The sequence below is a fragment of the Natator depressus genome, chromosome 1, assembly GCF_965152275.1.
Source record: "Natator depressus isolate rNatDep1 chromosome 1, rNatDep2.hap1, whole genome shotgun sequence".
NCBI lineage: Eukaryota > Metazoa > Chordata > Testudines > Cheloniidae > Natator > Natator depressus.
Genome location: NC_134234.1, coordinates 256,690,438 through 256,710,051, shown reverse-complemented (window position 1 = coordinate 256,710,051; position 19,614 = coordinate 256,690,438). Strand labels below are relative to the sequence as shown.

The 19,614-nt window shown below is 42.0% G+C and overlaps 1 protein-coding gene across 2 annotated transcripts in view; it reads right to left on the bottom strand.

The window, feature by feature from the left end:
- TNRC6B (trinucleotide repeat containing adaptor 6B) overlaps positions 1-19,614 on the bottom strand; it is a 226,106-nt gene that overhangs the window by 107,377 nt on the left and 99,115 nt on the right. The window lies entirely within an intron of this gene.

Sequence of the window (19,614 nt, the reverse complement as noted above, 5' to 3'; positions counted from 1 at the left end):
TTAAAAAGGAGAAAAATGTAGGAAATAGTATCTTGAAAATCATTCACTCCTACTCTGACAAAAGGCTATGTAAAACAACCATCTCTTAACTCCAAAACACAACATGTACTGTACAAGGCACCATAATTAAAACACAGAAAGCAGAAATGTAGATTGGTCATTCAGTTTGAAAAAACTACCGATGTACTGAAATTATACAAACCACAACAGAAGTGTTGTAGAGAGATAAAACCTTGATTGAATAATTTGTAACCAACTGAATTTGTTAGGACGAGACCACGGCTAGTACATATCTTTAATAAGGTGGGTGAGAAATCAGTGGAAATCAGCAGTTTTTAAATACTAATCAAGTAGTGCCCAGATACTGCACAGTATTCCTTAGCTACATTTTTTCCCTTCATTTTATTTCATGCCCTCCAGACTCTAACCCAAATTAGACCAGCTTAGTATACTCATGAAAAATTTACCTACTGTTATGCTCAAACATCAATTTCCTTCATTCTTAAAGCCTTTAAAGCGGAAAGTGGGAAAAAAGCATTCATTATATCCTGCCAACTCTACAAGATGCCAGCTCAGGGTTTCCACAGCTCAGTTTCCTCCTTACTATATATACACTGTAACGTTTCTTTTACTCGAGGCAATGAAAGTAAAAGAAAAACAAACATCACATTAAATTATAATACGAATTATATTTCTGAAATATATTTTTGTAGAAAGACAGTGACTTGAAGTGAAGCCTGGGGGGAAAAGGTTACCAGACACCAACTTCGCAGAGGACTGAGGCCTATCGGCCAGAAGCAGATACCAAACAAAAAAAAAAGGCTCCTACCGGTGAGATCTAGGGGCAACAATCTAGTGAGGAGCCTGGTTTCATCCCTTGCTTCTGAGAAGGGTACTTACCCTGTTCTTGTATTTCATCTTTTGTATCAGCTTTTAGCATCTATATTTTTAATAATGCTGAAGCTCCCACCACCACCATGAGTGTGTTGATTTATATTTGGATGATAACCTTGGGACAACTTTTTTAAAAAGTCAAGCCTTAATTTCTGCAGTACTGATGTCTTATCTCATTTCCACTTGCCAAACTTTCCTTTAAATTCTGAGAGTGGATTTTTCACGCCTTGATGAACGAACATTTTGTAGACCCCTCTTTCCAGGAAGGGTAGCTTATTGTTTAAAATGGTACATTTTACTTGCCGCACACCTCACTCAGACAAAGATAACCAAATCCATGCTTCTAAACGAGTGGTTCTCGACCCATGGCTGCTTGTGGTACAATTAGCACACAGCTGTGGCCCATTTGACATCCCCAGGGCCATACAGGTAGTGTATATATTTATTTATATATTATGTGGATGCAGGCCACATAACAGAGAGAGCTGCATATGTGGCTCACAATGGTAAATAGATTGAGAACCACTGTTCTAAAAAGCGTTTCAAGTGTTACTACTAACGTTCAGAAAATGGTAATGTTCCATCCTATGGCAAGAAATATTCCATACTTAGAATTTAAATGCCATTTATACAGAAGGGGGGCAAAACTTTTTCTTTAAATTTACTATGAAGACTGGTTTAGGGTACATTTTTGCTGTTGGAAAGCCAAGCCAGAGCTATAGCCCCCTATATTAATTGGCCAGTTTAACTTTATTCACAATTTGGGAAACTCATATCAGAAAGGTGTCTTAACATGCTCAGAACAGTGATGCAGAGTCATTGCAAACCATCTGCAACGTGGCTATGGTTCAGTTCCCAGGCAAGTTTTCGCTCCCTTCTTGGCTAAGGAAGACAGGTGCTGTATAGCAAGAGGTAATCCAGGAAATAAGCACAAGGAAACTGCCAATGCTTTGCTCTAATGTAGGTCTGGTGATACAAAAGAGCAACACAGTGAGATATAGACAACTTAATGAAATTTTCAGAAAAAAAAATTGTGGAAATTTATCAGGAGTATAATGTCCTATGGAAAGAGAAAAGTAGAGGAAAGAAAAAGCACAGAAAACCAAGGAAGAACTGGAAGAAGACAGAAAGGGGATATCGAACATACCGGCATCACCTGGGAAGACGGACCAAAACTAACTAGCAACAGTAATCAACAGAGAAACTGTACTGCCTAATGCATCAGTGACACAGCAGGAACTAAGTTTTAATAGTGAAGTATAAATGAAATATACTATTTAAAAAATAATTCTGGAGACTTTCCAAATTTTAAATGGATTTGCCCCTTTAAAGTAAATTCCCAATACAAAATCCCATTACGTACTTTTCAGTAATCATTACCACTTGCATCATATAGGATTAACAGCTTTTCTTCAGTGAAGCCAAAATTAGGTATACAGCATTGTATTATAACTGTCATCACTTCATAAAATATATGCAATGAAACACGTAAGTCTAGAGATGCACCCCTTTTCAATACGCAAATCAATTTTTTTCCTCTTTCTGAGCAGTAGAAAATAGATCATACTTCACTTTTTAATATCAGTACATAGCTAGATCAAAATATTAAGATTTTAATTATACAGGAGATAATGATGCATGTCCCTGACTATGAAACAGTCTATGTCAGGGGTCAGCAACCTATGGCACGTGTGCCAAAGACTGCACGCGAGCCGATTTTTAAATGGCACGCTGCTGCCTGCCGGGTCCCAGCCGCTGGCCCCGCTCAGCCCGCTGTCAAACCCAGGCCGGCAGTGGGCTGAGTGGGGCCGGCAGCCGGGACCCCGGCAGGCAGCAGCGTGCCATTAAAAATCCTGCCCGCCCCGCTCTTCTCCGCCCCCCACGGGGGCAGGGTGAAGAAGCTTGGTCCTGCCAGCTGCTGCTGCTGCAGGGCAGGCAAGCTCCCCCCTCCCCCGCTTCTTCCCCCAGCATGCTGGGTTCCTGCCCCTCCTCCTCTCCCTCCCTGCCACCGAGCTGATGGCCCTTGCACCGGGAGGGGGAGAAGCAGAGCCGCAGCACGCTCACTGCTCCGGGGTGGAGGCGGAGAAGGGGGGTGGAATCAGGGCATATCCTCTCCAGCCCCCTGCCGTGAGCCGCTCAGGGCAGGGAGCACCCCCACGACCCTAGCCCACACCCCCAGCCCTCTGCCCTGACCCCTGCATCCCCCCATGACCCCAGCCCTGACTCCTGCACCCTCCTCACATGCCCTGACTCTTGCACCCCCCACATTCCCACCCCCACCCTGAGCACCAAACAGGACCTCCTGCAGCCCCCCACCCCCCACCTGCACCCTCGCACCAAATGGGAGCTGCCCAGGTAAGCACTCCACACCCAAACCTCCTGCCCCAACCCTGAGCCCCCTCCCTCATTCTAGCTCCTGGCCAGACCCTACACCCCAACCCCCAGCCTGAGCCTTCACCACCAGCCCTGTACTCAGTGCACTCCCACCCTCAGCTCAGTGCAGAGAGAGAGGAAGAGAATAGCTACAACCAGGGAGAAGGTAGGTACCCACTTTATGTGGGCAGGGCCGGGATCCCAGACCAGCAGCGGGCTGAGCGGGGCTGGCAGGAGCCGGCGGATGGAACCCCAGACCGGACAGCGGGCTGAGCCGCTCAGCCCACTGCTGGTCTGGGGTTCTGGCTGCCAGCCCCTTGCCAGCCGGGTCCCGGCCGCAGGTCCCGCTCAGCCTGCTGTCGTCCTAGGTGAACAGAACCCCAGGCTGGCAGTGGGCTGAGGGGGCTGGCTGCATAAGATCAGCATTTTAATTTAATTTTAAATGAAGCTTCTTAAATATTTTGAAAACCTTGTTTACTTTACATACGACAATAGTTTAGTTATAATATATAGACCTATACAGACCTCTACACCTAATTTACTTCTACCCATTTCTAGTCATCAGCAGAGTAACTCTGTAAAATATGCAATTTTATTTATTTCTTAACTGAAAAAAGTGTTCTTCAGCTACCAGCAGGATAATAAGGTACCCACTATTCTGAGATGTAACCCTTTAATCTGTTCAGATAAACCCTCTATCCTCTTTAAGAAAGGTGGCTCAGAGTAAAAGCAGCTCAACTCTTTGTTGCTATATTAAACAGAAGGTTAGAATGCATAAGCCAGTGTGGGAGATGATTTCCTGCTAGAAGGAAAGCCCTTCAAACACCAAAATCTTGAATCTGATTTGTCATCTTACAATGCCTGCATGTGTTTTCAGTGTGAAACTTCAATTTTTCCAAGAAACCATTCAACAAGTTGTGCTAACACTGTTTTAACTAGACAAAAGTGCTGATCACTTTACAAAGAGATTTAGCATGGTTTTGTAATGGACAGGTCACGGGATGATGATTAGTTGTCCCAAGAGGCAATATTTTACATTTGAAACTACTGATACAGGGCGGGATTCCCAGGTACACAATGGGCGTGTCTACACTTACATTTTATAGCACTCTAACTTTTATTGCCATGCTCCCAGCGCTCTGAGCTAATCCCCTCATGGAGGTGGATTACCAGGAGCGCTGGGAGAGCTCTGTCCCAGCGCTCACGCGCGGGAGCACTTTGACGTTTCCAGTATAGCCATGCCCTTAGTCAACTTGGGCTACATAAGAGGCACAAAGTAAAGTGGCCAGAGAGAGCCAGCAGAGAATTCCTCCTTGTAGGGGAGGTCTCCACCAACATAAAGCTGGCAGAGGCAGCACTGCTGCTTCCTGCACAAGTTGCCCCATGCACTTCTGGCATAGGGAGAGGAAGGGGATGTGACAGAATAGAGCTCTACTGCACCTACTCCACCACAGTCACAAATTAGAACTGGTGTGATGGGGCTGAGTAACTCAGGATCAAGGATCTGCTACTGGCTCCCTCATGGTCCATGTCTCACTATATCCGAGTATCATTTGAACAGTCAAGAACCAAAATGTTTATCACAAATTTTCACTTTAAAATAGAATTCCTCTGCAGATCCTATCTTGATGCCTGTTCCCCAACAGGCTCTATCAACAGCATTTCTTCCTTGGTTTACGTAACGTTTGTCCATATATTTTAATTATTGCATAATACAACCACTAATAATATAGGTAAATAGAAGGGCAATTGCTTTGTTTTTAATGCAAGAACCACCAAAACAAAGTTAATATGACATACAGCACAAACCTCTGTAATAAACCCCTCAGACACTGCTTCAAGTGCCTTCTGAAGCCACAACCAAAGAGATCAGGGGACTTGTAAAAACCAAAACAGCTGATAAACTGAAAGGGAAACTGGTGCAGAAAATGTTTTCTGTTTGGCACAATTACTTGGAGGCTAAAACATAGGAGTAGGAGACATGTTTATTGTTCAGTTTAGCATCACCACCAATTTTTTTTTTTTTTTAATGGTGGTGAAAAGTTTCAAATATGGTTTCAAAGCTTATCACTGTCATTCAATAATAGTTCCTCCTGAACAGGCAGTGAGATGTATTACTTACTCATCATACCAAAATCATAGGTGCTGAGTGATCACTGGACCTCTTCTCCCCCCCAAAGTACTTCATCCCTCAGGAATGCAAAATACTTATTTTTAAAAAAAAGTTTCAATGCTTAGATTTCTTTTTGGAACTACTTGACATTTCTGTTATTTTCCACTGTTAAAAAGAAAATTACTTCCAGGGGTAAAGTATTTGTTTGGGGATTTTTTAGCCACTAGAGCAGACTCTGTGGTAATATCTTAAGAGAAATTCCTGACCATGCATTTGCACATAACCACATTAACAACTTTCAGAAAGAGGGCACTTTACGACAGAAAGATCCGAGTGGCTACTGAAAAAGCAAAACCTACTTCACATCTGGAGCCTGGGACTAAAGAGGCTTCACATGGGAAGGAACTCCCTTTGGTTGTCAAAATGACTTGACTAATCCTTGACAAGGTATTAAACACTGAGATGAGCCCAATGTTAGTTTTCATTTTGCTGTAAATTTTCAGACCAAATGCTTCTACCTAAAACACTCCAACAACCACAAAAACCCCTATACAATTTAGAAAACCTACCCCAAACAAAGTTTTTGCCCCAGAAAGGAAGAAGTGCCAGAGACTCTCTTACTCCTGGGGGAATTCTGCACCACTGTGCAATGCAGAATTTTGAAGAAATTATTCTCCCCCTCCCGAAATGGGCCGCAGCGATACTGGCCACCACTAGGTGCCGCTGGACGCAGCAAAGCCCAGCTCACAAATAGAAGACAAGGCCAGGGGGAGAGGGAGGGTACTGGATGGTTCCCAGCAGCTGCAGTTTGCAGCACACCCTGAAGGAAGGAGGCAGTGGCGCGAAGGAAACCTAGCATCAGGCTGTTTCTCCCTCTGGATCCCTAGGCTCTAGGGAGTAGAAGGTGAGTGTCTGGGCTGGGGGTGGCCATGGCTGGGCTTGGGAGGGAAGGGGGTGAGAGTGTCTGGACTGGGGGGCCCTGCAGCTGGCCTCTGGGGGACAGGTGAGTGTCTGGGCTGGGGGGCAAAGGGAGCCTGCAGCTTGCCTCTGTGGGGTAGGGGATATGAATGTCTGGCCCCCTAGCTGGGCTCTGGGATGGTAGGGGGCCGAGACATAGGAACTGGGTTGTCGTAGGGGTCTCTTTAACACTCTACTCCTGGGGGAAAATTTTGTGTATGTCTGTATTGTTATAGACATACTTGCTGACAGGTATTTTGAAATAAATTACCAAAACAATTGAAACTGGTGTGATTATATAGCGTTATTTTGACAAATAAAATTTACAGAATTTTAAAATATTATGCACGAAGGGCTTGTCCTCATGTAGAGTTGCACAGGTTTAATCTAAGACATTTGAATAAGACTAGATTGAACACTCTTATTTCAACTTAGCTTTAGTTGATTAAGAAGCTACTTTTAAATTTAAAAAAAAAAAAAAAAAACGCAAACAGGGGTTTACACTGGTTTAATTAAACTGGTGCAAGTCTGAATGTAGACCAGACCTAAAATATAACATGCAGGAGCGCTGGAACCTTAGTAGATGGGAGGAGGGAGGTGGCATGAGGACATGTCCCCTCCGTGGCCCTGCCCCCTGCTCCTCCTCTTCCCCCCAAGACTCTATCCCTGACCAGGCTGGAAGTCAGAGAAGAACAGTGGTAAGAGCTGCCCAGGGAGCCTGGGCTGCTGTTGGGAGCTCTGGACATTCCACCTACCCTAGGTGGGGGGCCTGAGAGCAGCCCCCGGCCCATGTCCCCACCCCCTGGGGTGCACTGACCAGGGCTGGGGCCACTGAGCAGGACTGGGTCACATGGAAAGCGGGGGCTAAGGCCCACCTCAGCACCCCCACCAGGAAAAGGTTGGTGCCACTAGCAGGGGCTGTGCTTCATAGTGGGGGAGCTGATCACCCTATCAGCTCCCCCACCACGAAGCACAGCCCCTGACAGCGCTGCTCTATGCATGCCTGAGGCTTGCAGTTTGGGGAGGAAATGCAGTCCCCTGCCCCCTAAACTATGCCCATGCTAAAAAGTGAACAGGCATGGCCCTCCCACTTTTAAAAGGGCAGGGCATGGCCCTCCTGCCTCTTCCCCCTGGTTCTGGGTCCCCTGATACCATGACCAACTAATACTATTTTTTAAAGGAATTTAAATCAGGATGTGTCTTCATTGCCAAAAAAGGTGATGTGAGGGTGGGTTGTGTGTGTGTGTGTGTGTGTGTGTGTGTGGTTTCACACCAAGATAACTAATGCAGGTTACTTATCTGACTGTAAAATCCTAATGGAGAAAAGGCACAGCTAGTTTTTACTGTGACGTAGTTAGAAGAGGTCAACTGCAAGGCCAGCATGAGTAAGGTAACAGTGTTGAACTCTACTAGCTACATCACAGTAAAAGTTACCTGCACTTTGTCTCCACTAGGATTTTACAGTGGGATAGTTAATGTGCATTAAGTATACCTTTTCTTTTCTTTCTTTCTTTTTTTTTTTTAGGGGGGGGGGCATTGCCTAAGTCTACACGAAGACCTTCACTACAAAAAAGGTGCTGGCTGCCATACATTAACTAACACAAGGTAAAATCCTAATGAAGACAAGGTAGTTTTAGTTTTAACAGGAGTTAGGTCAAGATAAACCCAGACTACCCTCTAGTATTTATCTGAACCTGCTAACTCCTATTAAAAACTACAACTACACTGTCCTCATTATGGTTTTACCTTGGCTGTGTCTACACTATGAAGCTTAGACCTGATTGTTATGCTGGCATAGCACCCCCTAATGTGGATGCAGTCGACACCAACAGTAGTTCCTCTGTCGGTGTAGGAAAACCACCTTTCCAAATGATGTTAGCTACATCAATAGACGCAGGCTAGTCTACACTAGAAGTGCTACAGCGGTGCAGCTGCACCAATGCTGCTATAGTGCGTCCCATGAAAATGCTCTATGCCGACAGGAGAGAGTTTGTGTAATTTTTTAAAAATATGAAATACCCTAATCTAGACATTCCCTGTGTGTGTGTCTCTCTCCCCTCATTTATACAACTTTTCTACCTTTTTTTTTTTTTTTAAAAAAAAAACATTAAAAATTTAAACCTTGTCTACCCTGGAAGATTCCACAATCAACTGGAGAACAAGTAGGATTATGACAACTCAAGAACCAAGGATGTGAAACCTAATGGAGAGCAGAAATGTTTTTTATTCAGACTATTAATATATTACATCTTTTTAACTAGAACACTTGAGAAAAAAAATCTAGGGATTCACAGAAGAGCTGGATGATCTAATACACACCTTCCTTCCTTTTTAGGAAGACAGACAATACTTGACATTAATGATTTTTTTAAAAAAAAAACAGCACAAAAATTGTATATTGGGAAAGGGAAAACTATCATTCTTTATACATCTAAATGAAGCAAATAAAGGCAAAAGCCTTCATTTCCATTTAAAATCATACCCTCTCCAATAGGGCACGTAGCACTATTGAAGATTTACTGCAACGCTTCAGTGAATTAGACATTTCACTACAATAAAGTACTGGGCTTCAGCTGTATATTGTGATCAAATGAGCTATCATTCAAAAGTGTCTGTTCTACAAAAGCAGAGCACAATCATACTGAATTTTGACTTAGTAACAAGACTTATCAGACCTTGTCCATTCATCTATCAACACAGGATTGGGCCTCATGGTGTATGCTCTAGTATTTTGTCCAGTACATTTTTAAGTGCCTCCACCAACTTCCCAAAAGAGATTATTCTATATCTGAATAGCTATAAAGAGTATTATTAACACAGGCTATTGAATGTAACATAACATTAAGAGTTGCACAATTAAAATCACAAACAAACAAATATACAAACACTAAGATTAAGGTTCCAATAGCAAGATTAATTCTGTCATGTTGCACATCTACAACAATTTATATAATACTATTTAATTATAAAAAGCAATATAACCAGCTGCATATTTTAACAGGAAAAAATGAAATAAAAACAGAAGATAACATTTCTGCCTATGTGACTTTGGAGCTTATGTCTCAGAGACTTAAGCCAGTAAGTCACTTAGGGGTAAAAATTTCAAAAGTACCTATGTATAAGCAAAATGACCAAGAAAATTATGCTGCTGTATTCCATGATTTGTTTAACCTGAGTAAACATCACAGTACATGAACAGGATTTAAAAAAAAAAAAATTCATTTCTACATTTTGTGTATTAATAAAAAGGTAAATAAACTGTCTATCCTAATAACGTTAACATCTAAATTTATCCAAATTAGGCTGTGAAGTTCACACCTTACTGAAATGAGTAAAGTACATCTTAATCTTTGATGCTGTTCTTGTTTAGATGGAAAGTTTTCTATCAATTTATATTTTACTACCATACATTCATTACAGGAAAAGCTTTTTTCTTCGTCACTTTAAAAAAAAAAAAGCTTAGAATTCAGCAAAAATTTCAGAAAGCAACAAAGTTTGCAGAAACTACTACTGAAGGATACACTTTTTTTTGGCAACAGAGGTTTTCTACTGTCCCTGACTTAACGCAGTGCCTTTAGAGGATACTAATGCATGAGTCTATAAACACAAGACTATATACACACACACATACATTATATACAAATGAGACTTTTGCAACCTTCTTCGTGTAAAACATTACTGTTGAACTGCTTGTCCCTTTTGAGGGAGAGCAGCAGTCCCTGTCTCTGGACAGGTCTACATTTAAAATGCTGCATCAGCACAGTAGCACTGATGCAGCTGTACCGCTGCAGCACTTAAAGGAAGACACTCCTACGCTCTGCAAACAGGGACCGCTAACAGGGAGTTTCGAGAGGGAGTTCTCCAGGTGAAGGAGGAGCAAATACGGGACCCTTTGGGTAAGTGGCTGTCTGTAGTGTGTGTTTGTGTTTGGGGGTTACTTGCTGTGTGCTGAGCTTGTGTTTGTCTGCCTGTTTGTTTGTTTGAAGAATCGTGTGCTGTGGCCGGCAGTTGGAAGCTGAGAGCTTCTAAACAAAGGTTTGAAATCTAGAAGCCTCTGTTCACTGGCTGAGCCTTAGTCAGGGGGTGGGGCTATCAAGAAGGCCAGGGCTCTATAAAGCAGTGAGCAAGCGACCAGGGACCGCTATCAGGGAGTTTCAAGAAGGGAGTGGAAAGGGGGTGAGGTACACTTGCCATTCTGTAAAACCTTTGAACTAAACTATAGTCAAAACTTCTTGATTTAAACAAAAACCTTATCATTAACCTAGGTAGCTGTAGGAGAGAATGCAGGCAGAACCCCAGCAGCAGAGTGGGGGTTATCCTGTTTATTGCACTCTGTGTAGCATGTATGATTACCTGCCCTGTGGGCGGGTGGCGTATGTGTGCACTTGGTGCAAGGAGCTCCTGGCCCTCAGAGACCATGTATGGGCTTTGGAGGCCAGGGTGGCAGAACTGGAGGAGCTAAGGGAGGCAGAGAGGTATGCTGATGAGGCTTTCCAGGACACTGCAGATTTGTCCCACCTCCGGTCAGACAGCCCCTGCGCTGTTAAGGAGGATGAAAGGCCCAGAGAAGGAGGGCAGTCAACGGAAACAGAGGGAAACCTTCCCATAGTTGGGACCCTCCTTCCAGATGATGTTGGGGTATCCTCTCACACCGAGGTTACCTCTCTGGGGGAGGGAACTCCAGTCATTAGGAAAAGGCAGGTGTTAGTAATGGGAGATTCGATCATTAGAAACATAGATAGCTGGGTTTGTGATGACCGGGAGAACTGTATGGTGACTTGCCTGCCTGGTGCGAAAGTTGCGGATCTCTCGAGGCATCTAGATAGACTTATGTGTAGTGCTGGGGAGGAGCCGGTGATCGTGATACATGTAGGTACCAATGACATAGGGAAGGGTAGGAGAGACGTCCTGGAGGCCAAATTTAGGCTGCTAGGAAAGAGACTGAAATCCAGGACCTCTATGGGGGCATTCTCAGAAATGCTTCCAGTTTCACGCGCAGGGCCAGGTAGGCAGGCAGAGCTTCAGAGTCTCAATGCGTGGATGAGACGATGGTGTAGAGAGGAGGGGTTTAGATTTATTAGGAACTGGGGAAACTTTGGGGATAGGGAGAGCCTATACAGGAAGGATGGGCTCCACCTAAACCAAAGTGGATCCAGACTGCTGGCACTTAACATTAAAAAGGTTGTAGAGCAGTTTTTAAACTAAGAGATAGGAGAAAGCTGATTGCTGCAGAGGTGCACATGGATCGGACAGAGACTTCTCTTAGAGGACAGTCTATTGATAGAGATTCTCTAGGTTTTAGTCAGGAGGAGAGGATGGAAGAGGATAAAGTATGGGCCAGATCAGATGAGAAACATTTACATAAAGAATCTGACACATCAGAAAAGGGCAGACAAATAAACAGTGACAAGTTTTTGAAGTGCTTGTACACAATTGCTAGAAGTCTAAATAATAAGATGGGTGAACTAGAATGTCTTGTGTTAAAGGAGGATATTGATATAATAGGCATCACAGAAACCTGGTGGAGTGACGACAAACAATGAAACACAATCATTCTGGGGTACAAGATATAAGGGAAGGACAGAACAGGTTGTGCAGGGAGGGGGAGGGGGAAGTGGCACTATATGTGAAAGAAAATGTAGAATCAAATGAAATAAAAATCTTAAATGAATTCACATCTTCCATAGAATCTCTATGGATAGTAATTCCATGCTCTAATAAGAATATAACAGTAGGGATCTATTATCGACCACCTGACCAGGACAGCGATAGTAACGATGAAATGCTAAGAGAAATTAGAGAGGCTATCAAAATAAAAAAAACTCAATAATAGTGGGGGATTTCAATTATCCCCATATTGACTGGGTACATGTCACCTCAGGACGAAATGCAAAGACAAAATTTCTCGATACTTTAAATGACTGCTTCTTGGAGCAGCTGGTACAGGAACCTACAAGGGGACAGGCAACTCTCGATCTAGTCCTGAGTGGAGCGCATGATCTGGTCCAAGAGGTAACTATAACAGGACTGCTTGGAAATAGTGACCATAATATAATAATATTTAACATTCCTGTGGTGGGAAGAACACCTCAACAGCCCAACACTGGCATTTAATTTCAGAAAGGGGAACTATGCAAAAATGAGGAGGTTAATTAAACAGAAAATAAAAGGCGCAGTGACTAGAGTGAAATCCCTGCAAGCTGCATGGACACTTTTCAAAGACACCATAATAGAGGCTCAACTTAAATGTATACCCCAAACTAAAAAACACAGTAAAAGAACTAAAAAAGAGCCACTTTGGCTTAACAACCATGAAAAAGAAGCAGTGAGAGATAAAAAGGCATCTTTTTAAAAAGTGGAAGTCAAATCCTAGTGAGGTAAATAGAAAGGAGCATAAACACTGCCAAATTAAATGTAAAAATGTAATAAGAAAAGCCAAAAAAGGAGACTGAAGAACAGCTAGCCAAAAACTCAAAAAGGTAAGAAGTTTTTTTAAGTACATCAGAAGCAGGAAGCCTGCTAAACAACCAGTGGGGCCCCTGGACAATTGAGATTCAAAAGGAGCACTTAAAGATGATAAAGCCATCACAGAGAAACTAAAGGAATTCTTTGCTTCAGTCTCCATGGCTGAGGATGTCAGGGAAATTCCCAAATCTGAGCTGTCTTTTGTAGGTGACAAATCTGAGGAATTGTCACAGATTGAAGTGTCACTAGAGGAGGTTTTGGAATTAATTGAGAAACTTAACAGTAACAAGTCACCGGGACCAGATGGCATTCACCCAAGAGTTCTGAAAGAACTCAAATGTGAAATTGCGGAACTATTAACTATGGTTTTTAACCTGTCCTTTAAATCAGCCTTGTCATAAATATAAAGGGAAGGGTAAACCCCTTTAAAATCCCTCCTGGCCAGAGGAAATCTCCTCTCACCTGTAAAGGGTTAAGAAGCTAAAGGTAACCTCGCTGGCACCTGACCAAAATGACCAATGAGGAGACAAGACACTTTCAAAAGCTGGGAGGAGGGAGAGAAACAAAGGGTCTGTGTGTCTGTCTATATTCTGTCTTTGCCGGGGATAGACCAGGAATGGAGTCTTAGAACTTTTAGTAAGTAATCTAGCTAGGTACGTGTTAGATTATGATTTCTTTAAATGGCTGAGAAAAGAATTGTGCTGAATAGAATAACTATTTGTCTGTGTATCTTTTTTGTAACTTAAGGTTTTGCCTAGAGGGGTTCTCTATGTTTTGAATCTAATTACCCTGTAAGGTATCTCCATCCTGATTTTACAGGGGGGATTTCTTATTTCTAAATTACTTCTATTTTTATTAAAAGTCTTCCTGTAAGAAAACTGAATGCTTTTTCATTGTTCTCAGATCCAAGGGTTTGGGTCTGTGGTCACCTATGCAAATTGGTGAGGCTTTTTATCCAACATTTCCCAGGAAAGGGGGGGTGCAAGTGTTGGGAGGATTGTTCATAGGATCCAAGGGTCTGGGTCTGTAGTCACCTAGGCAAGTTGGTGAGGCTTTTTACCAAACCTTGTCCAGAAAGTGGGGTGCAAGGTTTTGGGAAGTATTTTGGGGGGAAAGACGTGTCCAAACAGCTCTTCCCCAGTAACCAGTATTTGTTTGGTGGTGGTAGCGGCCAATCCAAGGACAAAGGGTGGAATATTTTGTACCTTGGGGAAGTTTTGACCTAAGCTGGTAAAGATAAGCTTAGGAGGTTTTTCATGCAGGTCCCCACATCTGTACCCTAGAGTTCAGAGTGGGGGAGGAACCTTGACAAGCCTAATGTACCCAATGACTGGAAGATAGCTAATGTAACGCCAATATTTAAGAAGGGCTCTGGAGGTGATCCCAGCAATTACAGACCGGTAAGTCTAACGTCAGTACCGGGCAAATTAGTTGAAACAATAGTAAAGAATAAAATTGTCAGACACATAGAAAAACATAAGTTGTTGCGCAAAAGTCAACATGGTTTCTGTAAAGGGAGATCACGTCTTACTAATCTATTAGAGTTCTTTGAGGGGGTCAACAAACATGTGGACAAGGGGGAATCCAGTGGACATAGTGTACTTAGATTTCCAGAAAGCCTTGGACAAGGTCCCTCACCAAAGGCTCTTATGTAAATTAAGTTGTCATGGGATAAGAGGGAAGATCCTTTCATGAACTGTGAACTGGTTAAAAGACAAGGAACAAAGGGTAGGAATAAACGGTAAATTTTCAGAAGGGAGACGGGTAACTAGTGGTGTTCCCCAAGGGTCAGTCTTAGGACCAATCCTATTCAACTTATTCATAAATGATCTGGAGAAAGGGGCAAACAGTGAGGAGGCAAAATTTGCAGATGATACTAAACTGCTCAAGATAGTTAAGACCAAAACAGACTGTGAAGAACTTCAAAAAGATCTCACCAAACTAAGTGATTGGGAAACAAAATGGCAAATGAAATTTAATGTCGATAAATGTAAAGTAATGCACATTGAAAAAAATAACCCCAACTATACATACAATATGATGGGGACTAATTTAGCTACAACTAATCAGGAGAAAGATCTTGGAGTCATTGTGGATAGTTCTCTGAAGACGTCCATGCAGCGTGCAGCGGCAGTCAAAAAAAGCAAATGGGATGTTAGGAATCATTAAAAAAGGGATAGAGAATAAGACGGAGAATATCTTATTGCCCTTATTTAAATCTATGGTACGCCCACATCTTGAATACTGCTCACAGATGTGGTCCCATCATCTCAAAAAAGATATACTGCCATTAGAAAAGGCTCAGAAAAGGGCAACTAAAATGATTAGGGGTTTGGAATGGGTCCCATATGAGGAGAGACTAAAGAGGCTAGGACTTTTCAGCTTGGAAAAGAGGAGACTAAGGGGGGATATGATAGAGGTATATAAAATCATGAGTGGTGTGGAGAAAGTGAATAAGGAAAAGTTATTTACTTGTTCCCATATTATAAGAACTAAAGGCCACCAAATGAAATTAATGGGCAGCAGATTTAACACAAATAAAAGGAAGAAGTTCTTCACTCAGTGCAGTGTCAACCTGTGGAACTCCTTGCCTGAGGAGGTTGTGAAGGCTGGGACTCTAACAGGGTTTAAAAGAGAACTGGATAAATTCATGGAGGTTAAGTCCATTAATGGCTATTAGCCAGGATGGGTAAGGAATGGTGTCCCTAGCCTCTGTTTGTCAGAGGGTGGAGACAGATCACTTGATCATTACCTGTCAGGTTCACTCCCTCTGGGACACCTTGCATTGGCCACTGTCGGTAGACAGGATACTGGGCTGGATGGACCTTTGGTCTGACCCAGTATGGCCATTCTTATGTTCTCCAGCCTGTAGTTAATCCATCTCTCCTGTCGACAAAGCGCTGTTTACATGGGGGAGGGGGAGGGGCGGGTGTCAGTATAATTACGTCACTCAGGGGTGTGGATTTTTCACACCTCTGAGCAACACGGTTATACGGATATATGCTGAGAGATTATGCCACACACACAAAGAAACTGCGAAACCACCTGATCAACTTCCTATAAAGCATACAGGGAAAGATTAAGAATGAGCTCTCAAAACTGCATACTCTCAACAAACAGCTGGATGTGTGTCTGTCAGGCTTAGCAGATAACATGGCACCAAAACTGCAAAGACATAAGCACATGCATAAATTTTATACACTGATTTTCAGTGGGACTACTCATGTGTATTAAGTTGTGCACACAGAATCATAGAATATCAGGGTTGGAAGGGACCTCAGGAGGTCATCTAGTCCAACCCGCTGCTCAATGCAGGACCAATCCCCAATTTTTGCCCCAGATCCCTAAATGGCCCCCTCAAGAAGGATTGGGGCCAAAGGCTACTGTGACATTACAAAGAGATGGTGCCTTACTAAGCTCCGTTAATAAAATCTTATGAAATGATTTTTCCATCAATTTTATTTTTATCCCCTTCCTGCTTCTCAACCCACCCACAACATGTAAAGGCACTACTCTTCTTTGAGAACCAAGTCTATATCTCGTTTCCAGTTTCAAATGTTCTTCCTGTAGCAGTACTTAAAGAAAGGTTCTAATTGTATTTCAACTAAAGACAAATGGAGAAATGAAGAGGGGAAAGAAAACCTAATTCAAACACACAAAGGGATTTCACTGACTATTTCACAGAGTCAAAGCACTGACAATATCATATCAAAATGTGCATGCTGAGCTATTACAGAGACAAGGTAGGTGAGGTAATATCTTTTATTGGACCAACTTCTGTCAGTGAGAAACTTTCAAGCTACATAGAGCTCTTCCACAGGTCTGAGAAAAGTAATCTGAGTGTCAGAGCTAAATACAAGGTCAAACAGACAGTTTATACCATAAGTAGTTAGCACATATTCTAAGGGACCATTCAAGGTGAAATGGCCCCTTAACAACCCAGTAGTCATAGAACAAAATGGGGGGTTAGTGGAAAACAGATTGTTGTAATAAGCCATAAACGCTTTGCTAAGTTATGAACATGTGAAAATAGTGGGTTATTATGGGAATAGATCAATAGCCTTAACTACAGAGTATACAGCCTTGTCATCAGCTGTAACACAGTTACAAATTGTTTCCTGATATTTTTACTTTAGCTAAATAATTCATTGCTCCCTTAGAGTTTATACACTTCACTACTTGTAGGTTTAATTATATCGTTTTAAAGCCCCGCTATATATCTTTTAAATCTTTGTTGCTAGATCAGTCTCTTCTATATTTTTGTGACTTTTCTTTTAACTCCCTCCAGCTCATCATCACCTTTCTGCTATTTAAATAGTCTGAACTTTACAGTATTCAAAAGGCAGACTCACAAACACCATCTAGAAAAGAGAACTACCTCCCTATTAGCAGGTAACTATGTATTTGCAGCCTAACACTGCACTGCCTTTTTATGACCACAGTGCACTGCAAACTCAAATTCAATTTATAGAATCTACCCCCAATTTAATATTATCATTTTAACTTCTATAAGTGCTTTGTACTTATGATATTTTCCATCCTAGGTTCTCAAGCACTTTATAAATAATGTGCCTCTTCTAATTCTGCAGATGGGGAAACCGAGGCACATAAAGTTAACTTGCTCAAAAGCACACAGAATTTGTGGTAGAGGCGGAACTGGAACCCAGCTCTTCCAGTTCATACCTGGGCTTTAAGTTCTCTGCCAACAGAATAGGAAACCAGTTATGGCTGTGTAATAGCCACTCAATACCCCCAAAAATGTCTCTTAAACACTGTTATGCCACCACCATCACTATGAATGAGATGAAAGTTTTGTCTCCAAGACCATTCAGTCCTTGGCCTCTGTCTTTGAACTGCCAAAAAGGGAACCAGTTAGTCTTACGTGCAATTTAGACACCTGACCTCAGATAGCTAGTTTTCGGTCACTAAGATCAATAATATATAATCATTAATAATAATAAACAACAACAGCACCCCAAAGAAAAAAAATGAGATGAGTAATGGTGGATTTATTACATACCATACAAGAACATCTTAGCTCATCATTTTCAAAAAAGGAATGTGATAAATCACCAAGTTCTTAATGTCTTACTACTTGAAAAGATCAACAACACTGAGATTTAGAACAAAATTAACCCATCAAACTAACTGTATTCCAATTGGCTTGGAAGTCAATTTTTTTTTCTGGACATCTAACTCGATTCCTATTTAAAATATTTTTTAAAAACCTATTACCCTTAAAAAGAAAAGGAGTACTTGTGGCACCTTAGAGACTAACCAATTTATTTGAGCATAAGCTTTCGTGAGCTACAGCTCACTTCATCAGATGCATGTAGCTGTAGCTCACGAAAGCTTATGCTCAAATAAATTGGTTAGTCTCTAAGGTGCCACAAGTACTCCTTTTCTTTTTGCGAATACAGACTAACACGGCTGTTACTCTGAAACCTGTTATTACCCTTAAGAATTTCATGGTCATGAAGAGACTTGCACATAGTTCTGATTAAAATATTCAGGATATAGTATACGTAATAAAACTCTGACTTCAGGCTTCAGTGATCATCAATATTTATTGTTCCATGAAGTAAATACTCAACATTTTTTTTTAACCTTTCAGATCAGTAAATCTGGATATTCACCTCAACACACGTTAATGTCTACCTATTGAACTATAATTCAGCAATTAAGGCCAGATTTTCAAAATGTATGTAAGCACTTAAAAATGCAAGTAGGTCCTTAGTAGGATTTTCAAAAGCACCTAACTCTCATTTAAATTGATGAGAATTAGGCACCTAGGTGCTTTTAAAAAGTCCTCTTCTGCTAGCAACTGGACCATGAGGTTTGTCTCTCTCTCTTTGGGCATGTCTACACTGCATTAAAAACCTGCGGCTGGCCAGTGCCAAGGAACTGAACTATGGGGCTATTTAACTGTGGTGTGGACATTTGAGCTCAGGCGGGAGCCCGACCTCTGGGACTCTCCCCACTTGCAGTGACCCAGAGCCCAAACATCTGCATCACAATTAAACAGCCCCTGAGCCCGAGTCAGCCAGCATGGGCCACCAGCAGGTTTTTAATAGCAGTGCTGATACCCTAAAGACTATGGGCTGGATTTTTCCCAATGGAAATTAGGCACCGAGGCGCTTGAGATTTAAGAGCACCTAGTTGCCTAACTCCCATTGGGAAAAATCTGGCCCCTAGTCTCTAAGAGTACACACTAAACTTATAAACTTTTAGGCAGGCTACAAAGCTGAGATTCAAACACCCATGCATAATCCCCTAATAGAGTTTTGAATGAAGATTTGTCTCAGCCAGCCACTTGCAAGTATATCTCTTTGAAGCTTCACTAAGTTGAAGACACTGAGGATGGGCAACAGATTCCTGCCAACTTGAACTGACTCTTTTGGAAGCAGCACACTTCCTTTCCTCAATTAAGAAGCAGAGTCTTGGAAATCCTTTACAGTAGTAAAGAAAGAAAAAGTTGCCAGCAGAAGAGGCCTATCAAATGGTTTTTAATTTATTTATTTTTGCTATGTTCAAAACCACTAGTGCCCCTGTCCAAATTCATTGAAACCTGATCTTACCTCCTTCACCCTGCCCCCTTGCCCCAAAAAAATCATTAAATTATTAAAGTTGTGAGTCTGTCTTGGGAAGGGACTTTCCAATTGCTGCAGATATCTGCAATAATTAAAACGGGAATGTCAATAAATGACCAACAGAGAGAGAGTTTTGTAGACACTGCCACCACTTAAAAAAAAAACAAAAAAAAAAAACAGTATGATGAACCTCAAACTCCAAAAAAAATGCTACTACTAAGT